The 24,724-nt window shown below is 39.0% G+C and overlaps 2 long non-coding RNA genes across 2 annotated transcripts in view; one reads left to right on the forward strand and one right to left on the reverse strand.

Annotated features, from left to right (window-relative positions):
* Nucleotides 1-6,264: 6,264 nt before the first annotated feature.
* Nucleotides 6,265-24,724, reverse strand: part of LOC147836322 (uncharacterized) — a 309,667-nt gene continuing 291,207 nt past the window's right edge. Inside the window, exon 2 of the long non-coding RNA XR_015493608.1 lies at nucleotides 6,265-9,734. This is a non-coding gene — a long non-coding RNA (uncharacterized LOC147836322). The remainder of the gene's footprint in view (nucleotides 9,735-24,724) is intronic.
* LOC147836323 (uncharacterized) lies at nucleotides 21,078-24,682 on the forward strand. The gene is made up of 2 exons (XR_015493604.1): nucleotides 21,078-21,330; nucleotides 22,966-24,682. It is a non-coding gene; the product is annotated as an uncharacterized LOC147836323 (long non-coding RNA).

The following is a 24,724-nucleotide window of genomic DNA, read 5'->3' on the forward strand; positions in this document are numbered from 1 at the left end:
AGACCACGATAATCAATGCATGGACGCAGATTACCATCTTTTTTCTTAACGAAAAAGAAGCCGGCCGCCGCCGGTGAAGTAGATGGGCGAATGAATCCTTTTTCTAGTTCCTCCTGGATGTAGGAGTTCATGGCTTCTGACTCGGGCTGAGACAGTGGAAATATTCTTCCCTTGGGAGGTATCGTGCCTGGCAGCAGCTCAATTGCACAGTCATAGGGGCGATGAGGTGGTAAGTGAGTAGCGCTTTGCTGGCTGAACACCTCAGTCAAATCAGAATATACTGTTGGTAATGTGGCAAACTCTTGATCTTGAAGGGACTGTATATTTATTGTCTGGACAGGAAGCTTAGTGATCTCATCAAGGCATTGATGTAAACAAGTTGAGCCCCACTGCAGTATCTGCCCCTTCTGCCAGGAAATGTGAGGGTCGTGCCGGCGCAGCCAGGGTAAACCGAGAATTACAGGATGTCTAGATGGCTGAATTATATAGAAATTGATCCTTTCCTTATGCAGCGCCCCGATTTGTAAATTAAGGGATTTTGTGACATGCTGGATCCTTCCATTTCCAATAGGACGTCCGTCTAGCGCTTCCACTGCAAGCACAGATTCACATGGTAGCAACGTTAACTTATGACGTCTAGCAAATTCCCATGACATAAAATTACCAGCGGCACCTGAATCAATGAGGGCTGTACAATCAATACCCCACTCCGCCTGAGACATTCTTATTCGAATAGTTAAACTTGATATGTTAGAAGATGATAGACTCACCGATCGAGCTGGACGGACCGTGCAATTAATGCGTCGATGCCCAGATTCTCCGCAATACAGACAGAGATGATTCTGCAATCTGCGTTCACGCTCCTCCAGAGTTAATTGAGTGTAACCGAGTTGCATGGGTTCGTTCTGCGTCGGTTCGAGATCAGGGAGGCGTCGCAGCTGCGGTACTCGGCGTGCTCTGATAAGATTATCCAGTCGGATTGTGATTTCAATCAATTCACTAAGAGTTTTACCCTCTTCGCGACAAGCCAGTTCTGACTGTAATTCAGCAGACAGTCCCTTACGAAAAAACAGCTTAAGAGGGTCCTCACCCCAGTTTGTTTGGGCTGCCAGTGTACGAAAGGCGAGTGCATACTCAGCTGCTGTTCGCCTTCCCTGAACAAGTGTCAACAGCTGCTCTCCGGGGCTCTTCCCATCGGCGGGGTGTTCGAACACTGCTCGAAATTGTGTCAGGAAATCCTTAAAGGATATAAAAGTGTTACCCTCCGGCTTCCATATAGCTGTAGCCCATTCCAGGGCTTTTCCAGAAAGCAGAGCGCATACAAAGGCGATTCGGCTGGAATCAGTGGGGTAAAGAAACGGTTGTTGATCAACAAATAATGAACATTGCAGTAAAAATCCCTTACAATTGGAGGGATTGCCGTCAAATTTATCGGGGAAAGCCAATCTGGGATTTACTGCAGACTGTGGCAGGGGATCGAGGGGCATACTGAGGGGCGACGGAGGAGGAGGAGAAGGAGCGGCCGAGGGGTTAACAGGTGCGACATGTAGCCGTTGTACAGCTTGAACAAGCTCCTCGGTTAAAGTGGTCAGTCGTACCAGTTGTTGTCGATGAAGGGCTAACTGAGCTCCTTGAGTGGACAATTCGGACGATAACTGTAGTAGAGTTGCTGGATCCCCTTGTGACGAAGTTTTCTGTAATGATTCATCAGGCATTTCTGGATCCATTTGAACACTTTAATAACAGTAAGATATCACAGGCGGAAACTCACAAACATCAGATAGAAATGGAACTTTCCAGTAGAATAGTCGAAGAGCAGGCGTGGGTCGGGATTAGGAGAGAGTGATCGTTAACGAGAGACAGGCAGAGATTCTAGGCAGGCGGCTGGCAGAAGGAATCAATATAACTATGCAGTGGTCAGGGCAGGCAGATAGCTGCAGAAACGGTAAGACAGTCCAGGTCGATACACAGATAGGCAATAAACAACAAGGTAACGCTCAGAGATGATAGCCGGGGCTAATCAAAACTTTGCACCGAGTGAAGGATGTGTGCGTTTATATAGAGAGTCTGAAATGGGTTTCAGCTGTATGTAATCAGTCCCAGTCGAGCCTTGGGGAGATTAGAACTCAGGCGATGGCTCCCTCTGGTGGTCACACGAGGAACGTTCATGAGTGGATTTCACAACAGGTAAAGTGGTCTTAATTTTACAGTAATATTTTATTTTTTATTATTATTTTAAACGGTTTTACATAATGTATCAACAGGACAACACACAAAGAAGAAGAAAAAAAAAATAAATAAATAAATAAATAAATTGGACCCCCACCCCCCCCCCAAAAAAAAAAAATAAATAAATAAAATAAAAAATTACATAAATAAATTAATAAGTGAGGGACATTTAACATAATCAACGCAAAATTACGAATTAACAACAGAGTAAATTCAGTCATTACTATGAGAGTAGTGGTGCACAATTCAGTTTTGAGGAAATCCAGAAAGAGTTGCCAGGCAGTTTGAAATTGCAGATGAGATTTGGGCTCCAGGGAACGTATCCTCTCCAGTTGTATGACGAGACAATTCACCCAACCAAGCTTTAAAACACGGGGAGTCTGGGGATTTCCAGTTTAATAAAATAGTTTTTTTTTTTTTTTTTTGCAAGAATCATGCCGATCAATAGAGGTCGTTGTTGGAAACTTGGAAAAGTGTTTAATGCCTCAGAGTATCCAAGAATTGCTAGGCAATGATCTGGCTTAACCTCGTTTTTAAAAACATTTGAAAAAAAATCAAATATGGAAGTCCAAAAAACAAAAAATTTAAGACAAAACCAAAACGTGTGACAAGGAACGCTTGTTAATTTTGCATCTCGCAGAATGGGGAAATGGAGTTAGAAATTTTACTTAGTTTTGCTTTGGAATAATACAATCTGTGGATTACTTTAAACTGAATCAACAGGAGAGAACCGGAGATAGTTGAGCCCAGGGCTCCCACCAGGTCCATAGATCATGAGAGGGGAGTACGAGATCAGGTGGTTCTCGAGAGCTCCCCTTTTTGTAAAGGAGGAAAGGAGGAGAAAGGGGTGGATGGGGGGTTTCTTCAGAAAACGAAGATAAGGGAGTAAATCTAGCTAGGCTACTTATAGTGAGTTAAGATAGATCTGATTGGCTAACTAATGAATGTAGATGGGTGGCCAGCTGCAGTCAATCATATCACGTGCTCCTCTTGAAATTAGTTTGAAAAACTTTACTTCAAGAGTTCACACTTACATATTGATTGACAGCTGTTTACAGGTTTGACATACTGTCCCGGGAGAGAACCCTGAGCTTGGAGATAGTTGAGCCCAGGGCTCCCGCCAGGTCCATAGAGTATTAGAGGGGAGTACGAGATCAGGTGGTTCTTCAGAGCTCCCCAAATGCTTGAAGCTCGGGACAGCAGGCGTGTATTTGAAGAAACTCCACAAAAGGCTTGAAATGCTATATCCGGCTGCTGGATATAGTGATTTTGAAAAGGAAAGCTAAAGGGGGCTCCTATTGGAGCAAAGAGTGAAACAGGCTCCTGCGGAAACCCGAGCAGAGTTGGCGTGGGCTATAAATACTCCTCCTGGAGTAGAGACTCGGGAGTTTTTTTCTGACTCTTGCGACAGTCGAAGCTCTCCTGCAGGAGATAGAGCTGTATGTGGTGTCTCCAGATGGAGTCGGGAAAAGGAAGGGCTGGTGAAGCCCCAGCTGGAGGGTGAATGGCAGTTGGGCGATGACCCCTGCGGGGGGTGAGTGCTTGGGATCAACTTCGGCAGGAGTTAGAGCTTGAGGGTGACAGCACTATATATAAATATATATTTATATGCGTGGGTGTGTGTATATATATATAAATATATATATATATATATATATATATATATATATATATATATATATATATATATATATATATATATATATACATACATATATATATATATATATACATATATATATAAATAAATTAGAAAAATAAAAGATAAATGTGAGAAATAAACCATAATAAAAATAAATATAAGCTAGGGCTGGGGAGAGTCGGTGACGTGACTCGTGTCACAGCTCGTGGTTGGTTGAGCTATTTTGGCCAGCTCCGGTAGGAGTCGGGAGAGATGAGGAAGAGGTGAAGACTCCTACTGAAGAGTGACGGGCAGAATAGGTGCTCTGGGGGTGTTTCTGCGGGAACAGAGCGTGAGGGTGGCAGCACTATATATAATTAATATTTATATGCTTGGGTGCATATAGATATAAACTTATATAAATAAAATCAAACAGAAAAAAATTGTGCTATACTTTATGTCATTATGGAAATAATATGAAATATAATATGATAATATGAAAAGCTAAGGCTGGGGCTGTGAGATGATTTCTGCGGGGAATTCTGGTGGGAAGCCTGAATGGTGGAGGACTTTAAGGTGTTTTTGGAACCAAAAACATGTCACTGGGTGGTGTGTGTCGTCTATGAAAAGGGGGGCTAGGGGACTTAGTGTTTTCCTATAGTGTATGAAAGCTAGGAGTATTTGGAATAGGCTTGTGGAGGAGGGAATATTAAATATGAAGATGCAAATCTGAATGCCCTTAATAAGGCTGGTTTGAGAATTAGCAATAGAATCAGAAATGGAGCTGTACATGAGTTTGTGAAAGAATTTAATTCCACTTAAATAACTCTTGATGGAGTTTTCTTGAATGTGTTTGTGAGAATGCAAGTATGTGATGTATTGATTGATTGTAAGCGGTGAAATCAGAAATGAAGTGTTGTGTGGGGAATGGAATGTGTGGATGTGTTGAGCAGTGAGAAACTGTTGAGGTGTTCTGGGGTAACTTAAAATGTATATATGAATGTTGATCCAATTTGTGTATGATGCGATTATGTGATTATCATAAGGAGGGATGGGGTCGGCTGTGGCTCTGGTTCTGGTACCAGTTTCTGGAAATAAAGCAAAAAGAGAGTCAGCTATTTCCTTATGCAACTAGAAACATGTACAACAGTTATAATGAATTGTTTTTTGGCTGAAGTCCGAATGTAGCGATGGAGAAGCCGCATTAAAGCAGGATAATGATAACGCCCTTTATTAGTGAAGTGAACGGCAGCTTTATTGTAACTGTGCATGAGAATATTGGGGGTGGACTATTCATTTCTCCGTAATATGGCCCGTTAGAAGCATGTCGGCAGCCCTGATAATATCCCCTATGGAGGGGGTGGCGTCTGTGTAAAAATGGATATACTGAGGATGAAATTGGATAGCTTATAAATGAATGGGCTGCTATTCCAGAGCTTAAGGAAGGAAAGCATAAAGCAGGTCACATGCTTTAAGCGCCACTCGGTGACACGCTGCGTCGCGCCATGCGTTTAGGATTCTAAACATGTTCTATCGGGGTACGCGTGCCAGCGCCGCAAATCTGTGCCCAGCCACAATTCAGGACACTTCGTATTCTACCACGCTGCGGAGCGCTATATATATATTTTTTGTACATTTAATTAGTTTAATTTTAAATAACGTATGAATGCATGTGTCTGGTGTGCATTAGCCTACTTTCCCCTGTCATGTGCGCACAGCGTCACCGTGCCGAGTGGCGCCTCTGGTGCACGACGCCCTTTAGGCTGAGTTTGTTACAGCCGAGACCGGATAGAGATACTTTCTCCTCTACTCCGGGGATTGATGCTGCGAGTTGAAGGAGGTGAGTGACAAAAAGGCATCCCCGAGGGATAATGCGCATGTGTGTTTGATGTCCTAAGATAGCAGTTTGTGCTTAGCGTGATCTTGTTTCTTCCAGAATATAAAAGGGAACTAATTTGTAGAATTTTTTCAAGTTGCCTATGTATGCTTGAAATTCTGCCACTCCAAATTGATGCTTAAGAATTCTATAGAAGTGATTAAGCCGGAGGTTCTTCCGCGATGGGAATGCCAATATTAGAAAACCGTTCACTAAATTTGGCTGGATGATATTAGAGGGAGAGATACAGGATCTCTTAGTAGATGAACTACATGCAAACGCCGTAGTTATTGGCAAGAATCCAGCAAATAGTTTTTAAAGCATAAATGTTTGAGCTATTTCTGCATCCGAATTTTAAACGGATTACGAAATATAATTGTGAACTCTGATTAATACCAGAAATTGGGGTTTAATGGAAGGCGGGGTAATGTTTGTTACAACCTCTTTGATGTTAGTCTAGGGTAAAAGTAATAACATTTAAGAGGTGTGGTACCTTTACATGATGATGGGTGAAAACAAAAGACACAATCAACAAAACTGCCAACAAAAGTGATTTAATGTACAAAAAGTGAAACCAGAATAATGCCCAAATATATATACACTCAGAAAAATATTTACAATAATAAAGTAACAAATTAAACCAAGTATCAAACAAAATTAGGTCAACTCAAGAGTAAGGGGACGCCAGTGAAGCCAAATCAAAGAAATAAATATAACAAAACAATTCTAACTCATAAGCGAAACCCTTACCTCACTAGAACATGAAAAGAAAAAGAAAAGAAAAATCTTCAGCGCCGAGCGCCGTAAACTTACCTATTCTGAACTAAAAACAAAACAAATACATAAGTGGCATTCACTTCCTTACCTGGTGTTTTAAACAATGGATTGACTACGTGTATGTAAGATGGAAGTCGTACGACATCTTCCCTGTCCGCCTTACTCTGAGGACAAAGTCAACTCTGTTTTGGATTTGAGCAGGTAAGAGTTGTGCCAAAGTAACAAACAAACAATCGAATATAAATGCACAGAAATCACAATCTCGTTCAAAAATGGGCAGTAAATATACTAAATAATTTTATCCAAACGAAAGTTAAGCAAGATTAATGAATAACAAAATCATGTCGGCAAAAATACACAAAAACGGGATCAAAGGAAAGCGCGCTGTCATCCGCTCTCCCTGGCGTCCTTATATATGACAGCGCCACGTCACCCAATGATGAGTGACTGGTCTCCTGACCAATCAAATTCCGCGAAGGCGGACCTAAAGGATATGACAGGTAGAGATGGGGAGAGAGAAAGAGAGGGAGATAGAAAAAGAGAGAGAGAACGGGAAAAATTCCACCAATATACGGCAACCGTTACACTCTCACCCTTATGAACAAACTCGTTTTGTTAAAAAAAAAATTAATCCGCAGACATGATCTATGCCCTCGAGAGAGCATCAGCCAAAACATTCTCAGAACCCTTCTTATGTCTGATCTCCAGATTATAGCCCTGAGTGACAAGTGCCCAATGCATTAAGCGTTGATTGTGATTGCACATACGGTTTAAAAACACAAGTGGGTTATGATCCGTGTACACCACCACAGGAAGATTACTCGAACCAAGATAAACTTCAAAATGCTGCAATGCAAGCAGAAGAGCAAGGGTCTCTTTTTCGATAGTGGAATAGTTCAACTGATGCTTATTGAACTTACGTGAATAGTAACTAATAGGGTGCTCGATTCCCTTTTCATCCTCCTGATTAAGGACAGCTCCAGCACCTACATTACTTGCATCCACCTCAAGTTTAAAATTACGAGTGAAATCTGGTGCCATTAAAACCGGTGCATTACACATCAACGTCTTGACAGACTCAAAAGCATGCTGACATTCATCAGACCACACAAAAGACTTGGAAGGACTAAGCAGAGAGGTGAGAGGATTCACAACAGTGGAGAAATTCTTGCAAAAGCTACGATAATAGCCTGACATGCCTAAAAATCTCCACAATTCTCGCCGGGTAGTTGGAATTGGAAACTCCGTGATCGCTGTAACTTTAGCCTCCACCGGACGTACTTGGCCCTGGCCAACCTCTTTACCAAGGTAAGTAACGGATGCTTTTCCAAACTCACATTTAGCAAGATTGAGTGTCAAGTTTGCTTTCTCTAGGCGTTCAAACACAGTTTTCAACAGACTAATGTGTTCCGACCAGCTCAACGAATATAGTACCAAATCATCAAGATAAGCACTACAATTAGGAACATCATGCAAAACCAAATCAACAAGACGCTGGAACGTTGCTGGGGCGTTTCGGAGTCCGAAAGCCATCTTATTATATTGAAGAAAATGATCTTGAGTTGCAAAAGCAGAAATATCAGAAGCTTGGGACGTAAGTTTTATTTGCCAATATCCCTTTAGCATATCGAGCTTTGTTACAAAGCGTGCAGATCCGATGTTATCGATACAATCTTCCATTCGCGGTAATGGATAACTGTCAGGTACTGTTACAGCATTCACCTTTCGGTAATCAGTACAGAATCTAAATGTACCATCAGATTTTGCTACGAGCAGACATGGAGAACTCCAAGGACTGCAACTAACTTTCGCTAACCCATTAGTCATCAAATAATCCACCTCCTCACGCATGACAGATCTCTTCATCATATTAACTCGATAAGCGTGCTGTTTAATAGGACGAGCTCCATTTACATTAATGTCGTGCTTCAAGACATTGGTCTGAGTAGGTACGTCACCGAATAGACATTTAAAATCAGAAATCAATTTTATAACGTCCATTTTACGTTCCACTGTCAAGTGATTCAAATGAGAGTGCAGATCTTTTAAAATCTCCGAATTGTCTAACCTGGCACATTGCTGGGAAGTATTTCTCAGTACAACACCATCCGCATCAGTTTCCAAAAGCTCTGATGTTAGATCAGCGGCTAATGCAACAGAAGAGACCGCGGGCCCTGCAGTCTGCGCCGGAACACTCGCCATTGACAGCTCTCGGTCATGATATGCTTTTAGCATGTTAAGATGACAAACACGAGTTTTTCGTTTGCGATCGGGTGTACACAGCAAGTAGTCAGTCTCACTCATTTTTTTCTTAATCACGTATGGACCAAAGAAACGGGCTGACAATGATGCGCCTGGAACAGGTAAAAGTACGAGCACTTTGTCTCCAAGGTTGAAATGATCGTGCCACGGATTTCTTATCATACACGCGTTTCATCCCTTCCTGAGAGTTTTTCAAAGCCTCGCTAGCGAGCATCCAAGCATTGTGAAGACGATCTCGAAATGTGCTTACATAATCCAGCACATTGGTGCGCAAATTCGACGTGGGTTCTAAAATCCGTTCCTTTAAAATTTTAAGCGGACTCCTTAACTGATGTCCATAAACGAGCTCAGCCGGGGAAAACCCCAGAGATTCCTGTACGGTTTCCCTGACAGCAAAAAGTACTAAAGGAACACCTTCATCCCAATCTTTAGCAGTGTCATGACAATATTTCTTCAACATTGATTTAAAAGTCTGGTGAAATCGTTCAAGTGCGCCCTGACTCTGTGGGTGGTACGCACTTGAGACGCGGTGAGAGATCGCAAGAGTTTCGAGTACTTGTTTAAAAAGTTTCGATAAAAAATTTGTACCTTGGTCAGTTTGCACAATTTTTGGTAGTCCAAATGTACAGAAGAATTTCACCAACGCTTTGATGACGGCGGGAGCGGTGATCTTTCGCAGCGGAATTGCCTCTGGAAAACGGGTAGAAACACACATGATGGTTAGTAAAAACTGATTACCTGACTTCGTTTTATGAAGTGGACCAACACAATCAACCAATACGTGCTCAAATGGTTCTCCCATCGCGGGTATTGGAGTTAAAGGAGCGGGTGGAATTTTCTGATTCGGTTTCCCAACAATCTGACAGGTATGACAAGTACGGCAGTGACGAGCAACATCTTTCTTTAATCCTGGCCAGAAGAAATGTTTTAAAATCCTATAATAGGTTTTCGTAATGCCTAGGTGACCAGCTAGCTGGTGATCGTGAGCTAGACATAAAACATGTTGTCTATAGGGTTCTGGAACCACTATTTGACATACAACATCCCAATCTGCATTTTTATCCCCACGAGGATACCACTTCCTCATCAATAAGTCATCTTCCAGGAAATAAGCAGATTTCTTATGCTTTGTCTCATCCATTAAAACAGCTGAGTTAAAAGCAGTGCTAAGTGTTCTGTCGTCTTTCTGTGCAGCGATTATTTTCCCACGCGACACAGGTAAATTAAGTGTCTCAGTTTCAGGCAAAATTTTACCTTCACCTTCAGATTTTTCGTTGTTTGTCTGTTCATGTTTTCCCAGTAGTGCATCACCAGACAGCAGTGGAAACATGCATGAATCAGACAAGTCAACAACATCACCTACTCTGCGTGACTGAGCGCGCGTAACCACGCAGGCTGGAAAAACGTCCGTTTCCGACATGGTTTCTGATTCACAACACGTTTCATTAATGACTTCAATGACAGGCATCAACTTTCCACCTGCCAGGTCATTTCCAAGAATGAAGTCAACTCCCTTCACAGGCAATGACGGACACACAGCAACTCGCACAAAGCCAGTGCACAGGTCGCTTTGCAAATGCACAAGGTGCAATGGGAAATTAACGCAACCCATCTTAATACCTTGAACAAGAACGCTAGATCCGCAGAAAGTTTCATCAGATAATTGTACTTTACTAGCTAAAATAAATGACTGCATTGTACCAGTATCTCTGAGAATGTTTAATTCTGTTTGATCCTCCTTTTTCCCCTGTAAGAGAAATTAACCCTTTAAGCATAAAAGGCCGATAGCTCTCATCCACTTTTTCCCCTGTATGTACAGTACTGTTAGATTCACAAGTTCTCACAAAACCTACACTCTTTGGTTGTGACTGCTGCTTTTTCTTTAATATCAAACAATCAGAAATTTTGTGCCCTTTCTTGTGACAGTAGTAACACTCAAGATCCTCTTTGCTATTTGATGAGCTAAACTTAAAATGTGATGTGTGAGATGGCGTGTTTCCCGCTTGTGACTTATCAGGACGTACTGACATAAAAACATTTTTGTGAGTTAACGCGTATTCATCTGCGAGTACAGCCGCGTGTGCCAACGAAGTCACTTTCTGTTCGTTCAAGTACAAAACCATGGGTTCTGGCAAGCATCCCTTAAATTCTTCTAATAACATCAACTCTCTCAAAGTTCCAAAATTGATAGCCTTGCTAGCTGTGCACCACTTGTCAAAAAGAATTCCCTTTTCTCTCGCAAATTCAACAAACGTTTGTGCATTACTCTTTTTGTGCTTTCTAAAACGTTGCCTATAAGCTTCAGGAACTAATTCATAAGCACGCAATATTGCGGATTTCACAGACTCATATTTCAAGCTTTCTTCAAGTGATAATGTAGAACAAATCTCTTGTGCTTTACCACATAACTTGCATTGCAAAAGCAATGACCAGACCTCAGGAGGCCAACGAAGTGAAGTAGCGATGCGTTCAAATGCATAAAAGTACGAATCTACTTCATGTTCTCTAAATTCAGGAACGAGTGCAATGTGTTTACTTACATCAAAGGTGCCCGGAATAACATCAGCGCGCGGAGAAGGAGAGGAGATCTGCTGCACAGCATCCAGCTTTACAGTCGAGTCATCAGCAACCTTCACTGCCCCTAACTCAAGCTGTTTAAGCCTCACCTGCTTATCTGCCTCAATTTCCAATTTGCGCACTTCCAGCTGGAACTGTATTTCAGCTTGGCGCGTTTGGACTCTTTCTTGCGCTTCATAATGCAAACGGGCGAGTCGGACTTTAAGTCGCGAGTCCCCACGTGAATCAATAGAACAAGGTGAGAATATATCAAACGGCGGTAAGCCGGCCTTTACATCGGCGCCCGCCTCCGCATCAGCAACAGCTTCGCCTTGTATTTCTTCTCTCACGGGACTAGTTTGCGCTAGAGCCACGTCACAAGTGTTTTCAACGCTAACTTCAGCATTCTGCACGTTTGATGTAGGCAACACATTTAACTCTCGTAATCCAAAAATCAACTTTTCCTTAATTTCTTTCTTAAGCAATTGCTTACCAACAGGAACTTGAAAATGGTCTGCGATCTGCAATAAATCCTGCTTCCTGCACAAATTTAAGCTTTCCTCTGATGGACTGGCAACAAAACTTTCCAAGCTAAAAGTTTCCATATCCAAAACCCAAGCAAAAATGAGAACACTACCTGCAATACTAACCTGATCTATGCTGACACGATATAACTGAACGAAATGACTTTTGCTTTCCACCAACACAATGTAAAAATAACCAAACCAATTTAACTTTAAAGATCTTTTATCCTGCTCATTAAATCCTGGTTATTAATCCCGGACGAGCCTCCAATTAAATGTTACAACCTCTTTGATGTTAGTCTAGGGTAAAAGTAATAACATTTAAGAGGTGTGGTACCTTTACATGATGATGGGTGAAAACAAAAGACACAATCAACAAAACTGCCAACAAAAGTGATTTAATGTACAAAAAGTGAAACCAGAATAATGCCCAAATATATATACACTCAGAAAAATATTTACAATAATAAAGTAACAAATTAAACAAAGTATCAAACAAAATTAGGTCAACTCAAGAGTAAGGGGACGCCAGTGAAGCCAAATCAAAGAAATAAATATAACAAAACAATTCTAACTCATAAGTGAAACCCTTACCTCACTAGAACATGAAAAGAAAAAGAAAAGAAAAATCTTCAGCGCCGAGCGCCGTAAACTTACCTATTCTGAACTAAAAACAAAACAAATACATAAGTGGCATTCACTTTCTTACCTGGTGTTTTAAACAATGGATTGACTACGTGTATGTAAGATGGAAGTCGTACGACATCTTCCCTGTCCGCCTTACTCTGAGGACAAAGTCAACTCTGTTTTGGATTTGAGCAGGTAAGAGTTGTGCCAAAGTAACAAACAAACAATCGAATATAAATGCACAGAAATCACAATCTCGTTCAAAAATGGGCAGTAAATATACTAAATAATTTTATCCAAACGAAAGTTAAGCAAGATTAACGAATAACAAAATCATGTCGGCAAAAATACACAAAAACGGGATCAAAGGAAAAGCGCGCTGTCATCCGCTCTCCCTGGCGTCCTTATATATGACAGTGCCACGTCACCCAATGATGAGTGACTGGTCTCCTGACCAATCAGATTCCGCGAAGGCGGACCTAAAGGATATGACAGGTAGAGATGGGGAGAGAGAAAGAGAGGGAGATAGAAAAAGAGAGAGAGAACGGGACCCAAAAATTCCACCAATATACGGCAACCGTTACAGTTGACTTGCAAACCAAGTGTTGCAGGTGTCTAGATTAATTAGAGAGATTACTTGGTTTATATCATGAAAATTTAAAGCATCTTCATTAGGCAGAATCATGCTGTTAATGCTGAAAAAGACAGAATTATGAAATAATTATTTCTTAGCCAGAGATGAAAGAGCAGTTATTAGACATTTTTTAGAAACGTTTTAATGCCCATTTCAGCAGGGCTGATGTGAATGTGCTAAACAAGGGTGTGAGAAGAAGGGGCCAATCGTGAGTTTATTGTCGATCTCTTTCTTGATTAATTGCTTTGTGATTTCTGGTTCAGCGTTTGTGGATGGCTAGTGAGGTTATGGGAAGGGAGCGCCGTGATCGGGCTGTGATCCGTTAAACAAACCTGGAATGAGAAATTCTGAAAATTAGATTAGGTTGCAAACGTAATTCAGTAAAAGCTTTCCTTCTTAGACTTTACAGACCTGAAACTTGCCTATAGCCCTTATTCATTGTTGCTCTTATAGTTGTGTAAATTGCTTCCTTGTCCTCATTTGTAAGTCGCTTTGACGACGTGGATTCGTAAGTCTTTTCGGGTTTAATGCAGCAGCTTGGAATTGTGGTCCTGGCGTCTAGGAGTTTAGAGGAGTTGTTGGCAGTGACAGTCATTGTTGGATATGAGTGACGCATGGTGATGCTGGAGAAGGTATGTAGCGGAGATGGGGATTGCATTGTGATCTGGCTGGAGTGGATAGGCCTTTGGCCTCTTACTGGAGCCTCTGTCTCGAGCTGACTTCCAGGCTGGGCTGGGTGTTGTTGAGACGGGGCTGGTGTTTCAGGGAGTGCGGAGCTTTCTTTCTTGTCTGTAGCTGCGCTGATGCTGTTGTGATCTCCGCCGCCGTCACTGTTGTTATTCTTGCTGTCATTTTCGTAGATGCTGACGATGGTGGTAATGGTGGTGTGGTATTGTAGTTGAAAAATAGTAGGAGATGTGAAGGATCACGGTTTGTCCGTGAGTAACTTTCAGAGGAGCTGGAGCGGACCTGTCGTTAGCTTCAGATGAGTGGCCAGCTGAAGTCAATCATATCACGTGCTCCTCTCGAAATTAGTTTGAAAAACTTCACTTAAGGCTTTTGAGGTCAAGCAGCTTCTCTGAAACGTTCATGTTGTCATCAACTCCTCTTTAAAAAATCAGCAGTTGTGCAGTGTCAGATGCATCAGAGCTTTTATTGCAGGCTAATGAGAAATAATCAAAAGCCACTTCTCTGTACCCTTGCTGTCTCAGAATATCTGATGATAAGTCCTCAACTCTCCATACCACCATGTTTCGTGCCAGGCAACGGTCATAAATTCTTGCTTTCTCTCGAGGCAAATTTTCTCTATCATTTTCATATTACAGTCTTTGACGAACGTACCTTCAGTAAAAGGTTTGCCATATTTAGCTATTAACATGGCCACTTTGTAGCTGCCTTTGGTGATGTTTTCGTTTGACTCACAGGCCTGCTGTAATGAATGCTCAGACATAGAAGGATCCTTGGCAGTACGTTAATTAAACAACTGAGAAACAACAGGAAATTCGATATATTCAAGTGTATAGCAGGGCAAGACTGGCTTGTAGACAGGCGACTTGTAATCAGCATCAGGTAACAGGCTGAGATCAGGGCTGGCAGCTGAGATTCAGAGTCCAAGGAAAGCAAGGTTCAGGGCAGGCAGCGAGAGTAAACAGAGTCGATACACAGTCCGGGTTGACAACAGGAGAACAATCAGAATACAGGGAAACCGCTGAGAAATGTCTGCTGAGCAAAACAAGACTTTGCACTAAGGAGAAGGTGAGAGCTGCTTATATGTGTGAGTGGATGTGAATCAGGTGCAAGGTAATCAGCGTAGGTACGTGGAATGCTGGGGGATGAAGTTCTAGAATGCCGGTGATGATGACCTCTGCTGGTCAGTGGAGGGAATAGCTGGGACCGAGCCGGTGACACCTGCGTAAAGAATCCCTGTTGTGATGTTAGAGCAGCTTGAAATTGTTTAATTTTTTCAGACCGCTCACTTCCTGTTAGCTTGTCATATAATTTATCACTTTTAGTTTTGTAATGCTTCTTATCATGAAATCCTTAAACAACGCAACAGTCTCTACAAATTAGACAAACACAATTGCCTCAATTTTCTGTAAAGAAGTATTGTATTTACCACTGCTCCTGAAAGTGCCGGCCCTCAATGTCCACTTTTCATTATTCAAAGAATATTGAACATTAGATCACTCTCTTTAAAGTCCTCAATAAATCAAAACTAACCATATTATTTGTTGGCTCACATTGCCAGTTTTGTGATGAATAATTCATCTATGCATGCCATTAGGAAAAAAAATTGTTTGCTCTTCCAATCTTTAATGGAAATCTGAAAATGCACTTCCTGTTTGTTTTCAGTTAAATTATCAGATTACATGATTTTTGAGGTAATGAGCAGGGCTAACATACCTAACCACGCCAATAGTATGATCTTGCACAACTGGAGTGACTGCACTTTCAGGACCGTATTTTTAGGACCGCATCTTTGGGACCCTAGTTTTTTGTGACATCGCCACCTACTGGATTGGATGACATTGTAAAACTGCATTTCTAGGACCGCGTGTTTTTTTTTGGCAGCGCCACCTACTGGATTGGATGACACAGTAAACTGCATTTCTAGGACAATATTGCTGTAACAACGCCACCTACCGGATTTGATTATATAGTGAAAACTTTAGTTTCAGGACTGGATTCCCAGCGCCACCTACCTGACTGGATGATATAGCGGAGACTTTCAGGATTTTTTTTTTCCAATTGTGCTTTTTGATGTAAAACGTACCAGAAGTTAAAGTGTGCAACACCTGCTGTAACAATTTTAAATTAAAACAAATGAATTTACAGATAAAATAGAAAATAAAAATGTTTCTTAACTTTACACAAATTAATAAGTTGAGTGCCTTAAAAGACTTACATTTTTTGAAAAAATACTACATATTGATGAATCCCCTTGGATTAAACAAATTAGCTCAGTATCAGGACAAATACATTGAAATAAAATTTAATCAGCATATGCAGTTTCTAATTTAAAACCAGGTTGGAAAAGATGTAGAGAGACATGACAGAGGAAGTATTTAGGAATGTACATTTATTTAAACATCCACACACAACAGCACAAAAAGCAGCATTAATTTAGCTCCTGTGAATGAGAGAGGGAGAGAGAATCTATATATAGATCCCCTGCAGGGATCACTAACAGGGCCCCCTGATGGGTGGGCGTGGGGTGGGAGGTGTTGAGCGATCACAAACTGAGGGGACAGGGAGAGTCGGTGGAGCGACGATGCGAGGAAGCGATCATAAATTGAGGAGCGGGAAAGGAGGGCGGGGTGGAGTGACAACGAAGGAAAGCCTTCACAAACTGAGGAGCGATTACAAACTAAGGAGTGGGAAAGGGGGGCAGTGTGGAAAGACGACGTGGGGTAGCGTTCACAAACAAGCAGCGAGAGCGTCAAAGTAGCCGGAAGTCATTCAATTTCAATGAGAACCGGTGGCGAGGAGCAGCGCGCCGCCATCTTCTCTGGTGTGGGCATCGAGGAGGACTTGAAATCAATTTGACTTTATGGCATGAGCTATGACGCGGTTCAGCGGCAAGCAATCAGAATAAAGTAGTCCACCGTTTGCGAGGAGTTCAGAGAACACAGACCTGGGAACTTTGGTTCCGACCACAGTTGTTCCTAGGGGTTTAATTATTGCGGTTGGCGGATTTTCAATTATTAAAAATCGCGACGACGTAGGGCCCCTAATCACGCGGGGCCCCCCTGCGGGCCCGTCCGCTACGCCACTGACATTAACACCCGCCAAATGCGGGTAGATTTCAGCTTTGGCAGGTTAGACAGCCGCTCCCACTAGCCACTTTGGCAGGTTGGAAATAATGTTTACATTGTAGTTTTCTTAAAGCAGGGTTTGACAATAAGGATGGCCCAATATGTGTGCAAATGTGATTTTAGAATCGAGAAGCAGCACAACTGAAAACAATAACTGTGTTTGCACGAAACAAAGCAGGTGAATACCGTATTAACAGGTGATAACAGGTGATGTGATGCGCACTTTTTTTTTTCATTTACTTACAATCGGTTCTCTTTGAAAAGACTAGACAAAAAACGATGCTCGTGAACCCACAGTCCTGCTGCTTTTAAGAGTTCAAGATTGAAAAAAATATATATATATCTGTAAGCAACAGTAGCAGTCACTGCTTTCATTTTAATTATTCTCAGGCATGTGAACATCCTTTCATTATCACTCATGGTATGTTTTTTTTACCTGCTTTCTTTTGCTTACAGTTATTTTTGTTAGTATAGTTTAATTATCATCCTTTACAATAACATTTCTTTAATATGAGATTAACTCCGCATTTGTGTGTAGTAACTGCTGATCTGGGACCTTTAGCCAGGACAGATTACTGTGCATATTTTAGATGCATAACAATAGATCTTTTTAAATGTCAATTAAAAAAAAAAAAGTTTTGTGGAATAAAATTTGCATGTATACAGCTATATATTTGCTTGTTTTGACACATTTAAATATGTGGCTAAGAAATAATTATTTCTTTTTTGTGTGGTTAGAGATGAATTTAGTAAAACTTTTATTCTGAGCCCTAAAAAAGGCATGTGAAATAAAAACCAATTGCAATGCGACACAACCCATTTGCTCATGCACAGTTAACAAGCTCATACACAACACACACAAACAGTGAAATAAATGAGAAGGCATGTGGACAACACAACATCTAAATCAAGTCATTTTAGCATGTCAAAGTCACATTGATTTATATTAAATATATTTTCCAAACAACAAAATTGTGGCTAGTAAAAAATGGCAAGTGGCTAGTAATGTTGGAAATCTACTAGCCACAGTGGCTGGTGATCAAAAAAGTTACAAAAGTTTAACCATTTGTTATGCAGTTAGATTTAGATTAATATTTATTCTAAGTAATAACAAAAATAATTTTACAAAGTTTAACTGTAATATATATTTCTGGTTTAAACTTACGCACTGTTGGGAAAACCAAAAAGACACCTAACTGCCAACTGCAAAAATTTTAAGTATATAAGAGCAATACCCATGTGTTGAATGGTCTCCCTTCTTTCCTCAATTGTTTGTCAATTTTTCGATTAAATTCTTCTACTTCACTGAAATAGAGAACAAGCACTGATGGGTTAATGTAAATATAAGTAACAAAAAGGTTCTCTGAGCATTATGCTAAAATAACTTATATTCTGACCTGTAATGATATTTTGTGCCAGAAAGGTAGACCTGCTTAGCATCATCTGAAGACAAACCCCTCAAGACCCCCAAAGCATGTATGATGGCCTATGAAAAAAATTAGTCATTTAAATGAACTAATATACCACTACTGAACTGCAAATATCATCATACATGGGTCGATAAATGAGTAACACCCAGCATGCAATTTATGTACAGGAGATTTTGTAAGTGCATTATTTGGTCTGGCATACCTCTGGAAAAAGAGCGTCACAGATCAGCTGCACTTCATCTGTAAACCTCAATTTTGTTGGTGTCTTGTGCTATATATATTTATATATATAAATATTCTAAATATATTTATTTTGCCATAGGGTACCTGATGCTGCGCTTTTAAAAAATATTTTTATGAAATATTATAGCCACAGGGTACCAGACGCAGTATTATGAATATTATTATTGACCAGAGTACCAGACGAAGTAGTTTGATTAATATTATTGACACAGACGCAGTATTCTGATTATTATTATTGACACGGGTACCAGACGCAGTATTTATTTATTTATTTTAATTTTATTTCATTTTTTTCCATAGCAGACGTTGTATTTATTTATTGTTATTTTATTTTTGCCACATATATTTGCCACAATATGTATAAATATATACATATTCTGCCTTATTCTCTGATAAAAATCAGAGGGAAAATTACGTTTTGTGCTCATTTAAGCATTACCCATCATCCTCCGCCTCATGGGTCATTCTGCGCGTTAATTAATCTCATCATTGCGCTCAGAGCTCCATTCAGGCAAATCACGACCTCATATATGATCGCATAATGTCCAAATGTTACATCCTATCGCCAGTGTTGGGGAGTAACTAGTTACATGTTACGTAATTTAATTACGAAATAAAAGTAACAGTAATTAGTTACAGTTACTAAGAAAAATATGTAATTAAATTACAGTTACTTTTGAAAATGTTAAAAATTACAAATGGGGTTACATCTAATATTTTTCTTTAAATCTCTGTGATATGTTAAATAATATTAATCTATTGCTTTGCCTGTTTTTGATATGCACGATGGCTTCTGCTAAGGCCATTTAATCAAGCGCTGATTCTTTTGATTTGTGGCGCAACCACGGGCGTAAATCCCGGGGGGAACATGTTCATTGTCCTCCTCACCAAATAAAAAAAAAAAATATATATATATATATATATATATATATATATATATAAACGCACTCTCTATTTTGAAAAATATGTGTGTGTATACCTAAAATAATTGTCTAAGTAGAAAAAAAACGCATTTATTATTTAAAATGCATTTAGAAAGAGTTCACCCCCGCTTCCTTATAGTGGTTTGATCCACCTACTCCTCAAGTACACGCAGCCTGTCACAGTCAAAAGGCTCGTTTGAGGTGCGCCTCGCCTTGGCTGCATTGTAAACGAGAGCAGGCGTGCGCAGTAAGAGGAGGGCTTAAAAATTACATCAGAAGTCGGACACCTGCCGAATCTCGCTGTTTAGCCACCTGGAAACGTCACCAATGGCGGAGATCTCGTTCGCGTTTTTTATCGCAGACGAATGACCTCATGAAAAAATACTATGGTGATTTATAGTAAATATTATTGCATTTTTGAACATGTTTATTCAGTATTGTGTTGTGTTTACAGTTGTTGTGATACCAGAACTATAAAATTTAAATAGGCTATTTTATAACATGGTTCAAAAGCACTACAGTACACATTAGTATTTTTTAATGTGGGAGTGGATGCAATAGAAATATCACTGTTTTTACAGAGATGGTCAGAATTACAGAAGATGAACAGCTCATTAACTAAAAGGGTGTATTAAAAATATAATTCTGTATATTCAACAAACGTTAAAAGAATAACAAAATAAACAGCTTATACAGCAATAAAGCTTTCAAGAAACCTAATTTGGCTACATTATAAATGAAGTAGCCATAGCAAGATGCTTTTGAGTGACAAGTCATGATGACAAATGTTTGTTTGACAAATAAATTCTTAGGGGGTTAATTATATTGAGATGCTTATTAGGTCTATATAAACTGCTTTTACTCCAGCCAGACTAAAATAAACAGCCCAAGACTTTCTCAAGAATAAAAACTATTAGACTGTATGAAAAACTGTGGAAATGTTCTTGGTCTATTAAACATGACTTTTGACTCCACATACATATACATATGTGTGTGTGTGTGTGTGTGTGTGTGTGTGTGTGTGTGTGTGTGTGTGTGTGTGTATTGTTTACTACACCCTTTTCACTTCTCATATGAAACCACACAAAGATGAGGCATAATGACAAAACAGTCTGATTATCTTTGTATTTCTAAATATGTGTATATATTGGACTGACTTTAATGGAATAACGCTGCATAAAAATTACAATACAAAATTCACACAAACATACAAAAAGTGAAAATGACAACAAACAGGACTTAAGACTGAGAGAGAAATAGAATACAGCACACACACATCCTAATGATTTATTAATAACATTTAGTTATATTGGATAGGTCACGTTATGTTTTACAAAGATGTGTTTTGTTTTTGTTTGTGTGTAAATCTAAATAAATAACCATATTTGATGCTCTTTATGACTTTTTTTTTAATTATCAACGAAAATACAAAAAAGGTATTCAACAAATCCAGGTATAAACCTTAGTAAAACAAGATAATAAAGTGTAATGTGTCAGTCTCATCCAATCAGCTTTAAGCTGTGTCGTCAGCCAGTCGTTTCCCATCATGCTTTTAGTAACGCAGTCTTTTGAGAGCAACTGCGGCCGACTGCTCTATCCGAGGTACCCGCCTCGCGATCGCGAGAGTTTTTTGGCGCACGTCAGCGTGACAACAGAGCGAGGCGAAGGCAAGGCGGACACATTTCTAACCAGCATGCATCTTGCGGTGATCACCGGTGATCCATTCTGCGCAGATTTTGTTCAAGTCAAACGAGCCTAAAGACAGACAGACGCAGAAGTTAGGTGTGTGGCTACAGGTCAATGTAGAATTTGAGTAAGTATGGTGTATTAATCACATTAAAAAAATCGATTCTCTTCAAAGTTAATGCAGAATCATTTATAAATTAGTTGCGGCAAAAATGCAGATTACAGAAGTCCATGAATCTGCTGTATTAGCGGTTAAAATTACTCATGTAGTTAACGTATGCTTGTTTAGCTTGTTACGTTAGTGGCGCACTGCAAAATAATATGCCAAAGTGGTGCATTGTTTCAGTTGTGATGACTTGGCATAATGTTAACTTTACATTAATGGCCAAAATTAGCATATTGTTTGTCTGTGGATTTGCTAAATGAGCACTGTGTGCTACGTCCAAACTAGCCCCACTTTATTTTTTGTATAATCAATTTCAGTTCTGTTCTTAGGTGACTAAATTAATTTAAAATATAAAATGTCCTTGTTTTTATTGTTGTGATGATTTTTATGATAGTTTTTCATTCTTTGTGTAAAGCACTTTGAATTAGCATTGTATATAAAATGTGCTACAGAATAAACTTGCATTGCAAGTCGTGGACTAGATAAAATGATTGAGGTAAAGTTGGTTTTATATTCGCACATTCATTCAGTGACAGCTCCATACATTGTTTACCATGGTACTTTGAATATTTGAACTGAAATCTCATGCAAGTTTGACTTCAAAACAACATTAATAATAATAATAATAATGCATTTTATTTGTATAGCACTTTTCCTACATACATGGAACTCAAGGCACTTCACAAACAACAAACAGGCATTGTAAAATAAACCAAATACAAAATAATGTATATTAGACAATTAAAGCAAAATATATACTCAGATAAAAGCATACATGTACACACATATATGCATACATCTACACAATCACACACAATATTCTTTACATACATGCACACACACCGTACATGCATATGTACATAAACCTACACGATATAGATTAATTGCATAAACTTCACAAACTTATATTCATACGCAATTTTAAAAAGGTGCTTCTTAAGCTTTTTAAAAATAAATTCTGGGGGATTCTTTTACTTAATTTGGGAGAAAATTCCAAGATTTTGCAGCATAGTGACTAAAAGAAGTGCCGCCAGATAGCATCAGATTTACAGAGTGAAGTTCTAAAAGTCGAGTGCTAGAAGAGCGTAGCAAACGGTTTGGATTATATTTTGATAAGCAGTCAGAAAAGTATGAAAGGTGTCATGTTGTGTAGTGCCTTATAAACTAATAAAAGAATCCTAAAATTTATTCTATTAATGCTGCTGTGATATGTTCTTGTGTCTTCAATTTCAATAAAACTCTGGCTGCTGTATTTTGTATCAGTTGCAACGTCTTTATAGAACCTTTAGGTAAACCATTATAATATTAACACTAACTGTAAACAATGCTGTACTTTGATGGTTGTTGGCTGCTAATATAATTTTACTATTTAGAATTTCCAATGAATACTCTTCTGAGGTAATATTATGAGAGACTGAATGTGCAAATATAAAGCCAACTTTACCTCAATGATAAAATGACAGAGAAAAGGAAAATGGACATAAGATCATTTTTCAGTGCAGCAAAACTCCCAAGTACAAAAAGTTCACATATTAAGCAATTTGGCTTTCAGAATGAGTGCTTATGAAAATACTAATGTCACATTATCAATCACAGGCAGAGGAGAAAGAAATGATTGAGGAACAGGCAGAGCAGGGTCAGTCAGATGTACAGTGTCAGGTAAGGGTGTTGTGCTTTATTGAAGGGATAATGACAATTCTTTTAGGGGTGAACAATTTTTAAAAATGTTTTCTGAGTTGTGGCTGTTTAGCAGATGAACCTCACAGGCTCACCAATTTACAATGTGATCTCTCAATTTAACAAGTGTAATGTAAACCAGTTAGTTATTATGAGTATGGAAATTGTCTTTTCCTGCATTTATTCGGCTTCAGGAGTCAGTCTGTTGACTGTAAACAACACAACAAACAATGCAATAAATAGTTTTCAAAAAAATTTGCTGTCAATGAACCTGAGAAAAGCTTTAAAAATAACCATAATGATGTAGTCTCCATGCTGTAATATAAACAATAAAACCATTTTTAACTGCGGAGACATAAAAGTACAATTCAGCTGTATTATTTGTGTCCTTCAAACAATCTTTAAAAAATTGCTCATAAGAAATGTTATATTTATTGTCCCCCCTACTGTTAAATCAAATTAATGGACATGTCTAATCCTCCTTGCCATTGAAAAGCATAAGGAAGCATCTGCAGGGATGTAAGCTAGCGTTTCTTTGTTTTATAAAAGCAAATGTTTTTGTCGTTATCGTGAGTGTACAGAAATAAAAACAGACCCTTTAATTTCTAATGATATATTATGATTTATAAAGTTATCGATTTGTGAATTTCAGGGCACCAGCAGACTCCTCTGGCCAAAGTGATGTTATCACATTACCAGTGTAGCTATAGCTTAACTACATTTCTCAGTAGCGTGACGGTAGCGTCGCTAAAAAATCAAATAGCTTTTCACAGTAGCGAAGCTATTTTATTAGTGAAGTAGCGCAGTAGTGTCCACACAAGCTACATTTACAGATCGCGGATCAATATTGTTTAAAATGTGTAACACCTGGTTTTATTGGATTTTTTTGTTTTTGCTGTTATATACTATAATTTATTCCTGTTTGGTACAGCATATTATTTACAGTAAATAATTAAAATGAACAGTTCTGCCTCATATGTTTCATTGGCAGTTTTATTGATCACTAAGATGTGATTGATTTGGATTTAAGTGGCTTCTATTTAAAAATGAAAATTTCAAAAATTAGATGTATTTTTATATTGCAAATGCCCCATAAATCACCTGCACAACTAACTAACATTGTGATTTTGTAACAACAGTAAACATGTTTTTGTGATAAGGTCCGGTTTTGTGGTGGCTCTACTTTAAATTTATATAAATTAAATTAATTTTATTTAAGTGTTGAAAGCTTTTGCGATTCTAACAGTAAACAGAGCTACTGTAAGCTCACTCCTGCTCTGTATAAATGCTTGAAAATTATTTAGTTGAAAATGTTTATTAGAAAATTAAAAGTAATCAAAAAGTAATCAAATGTAATTAGTTACTTTACTTTTATAAAGTAATTGAAAATTACAGTAACTTATTACATTTTAAATAGGGTAATTTGTAATCTGTAATCTATTACATTTCCAAAGTAACCTTCCCAACACTGCTCATCGTAGACAAAAGTTAAATAAAAACGTAGGCTTGTGAAACATGCTAAACTTGGTTAGCATAGCTACTTAAGTACAAGCTACCTCTATTAAGAAAAAGAAATCCAAGATGTACTACTTTTGGTCCAAAAGGGAAAAAAAAAAAAAAAAAAACTTTTTTTCAATCATGGCCATCATTACTATTAATTTAAAATAATTTCAGCACT

This window comes from Danio rerio, chromosome 6 (assembly GCF_052040795.2).
Source record: "Danio rerio strain M-AB ecotype USA chromosome 6, GRCz13ab, whole genome shotgun sequence".
In the NCBI taxonomy this organism is placed as follows: domain Eukaryota; kingdom Metazoa; phylum Chordata; class Actinopteri; order Cypriniformes; family Danionidae; genus Danio; species Danio rerio.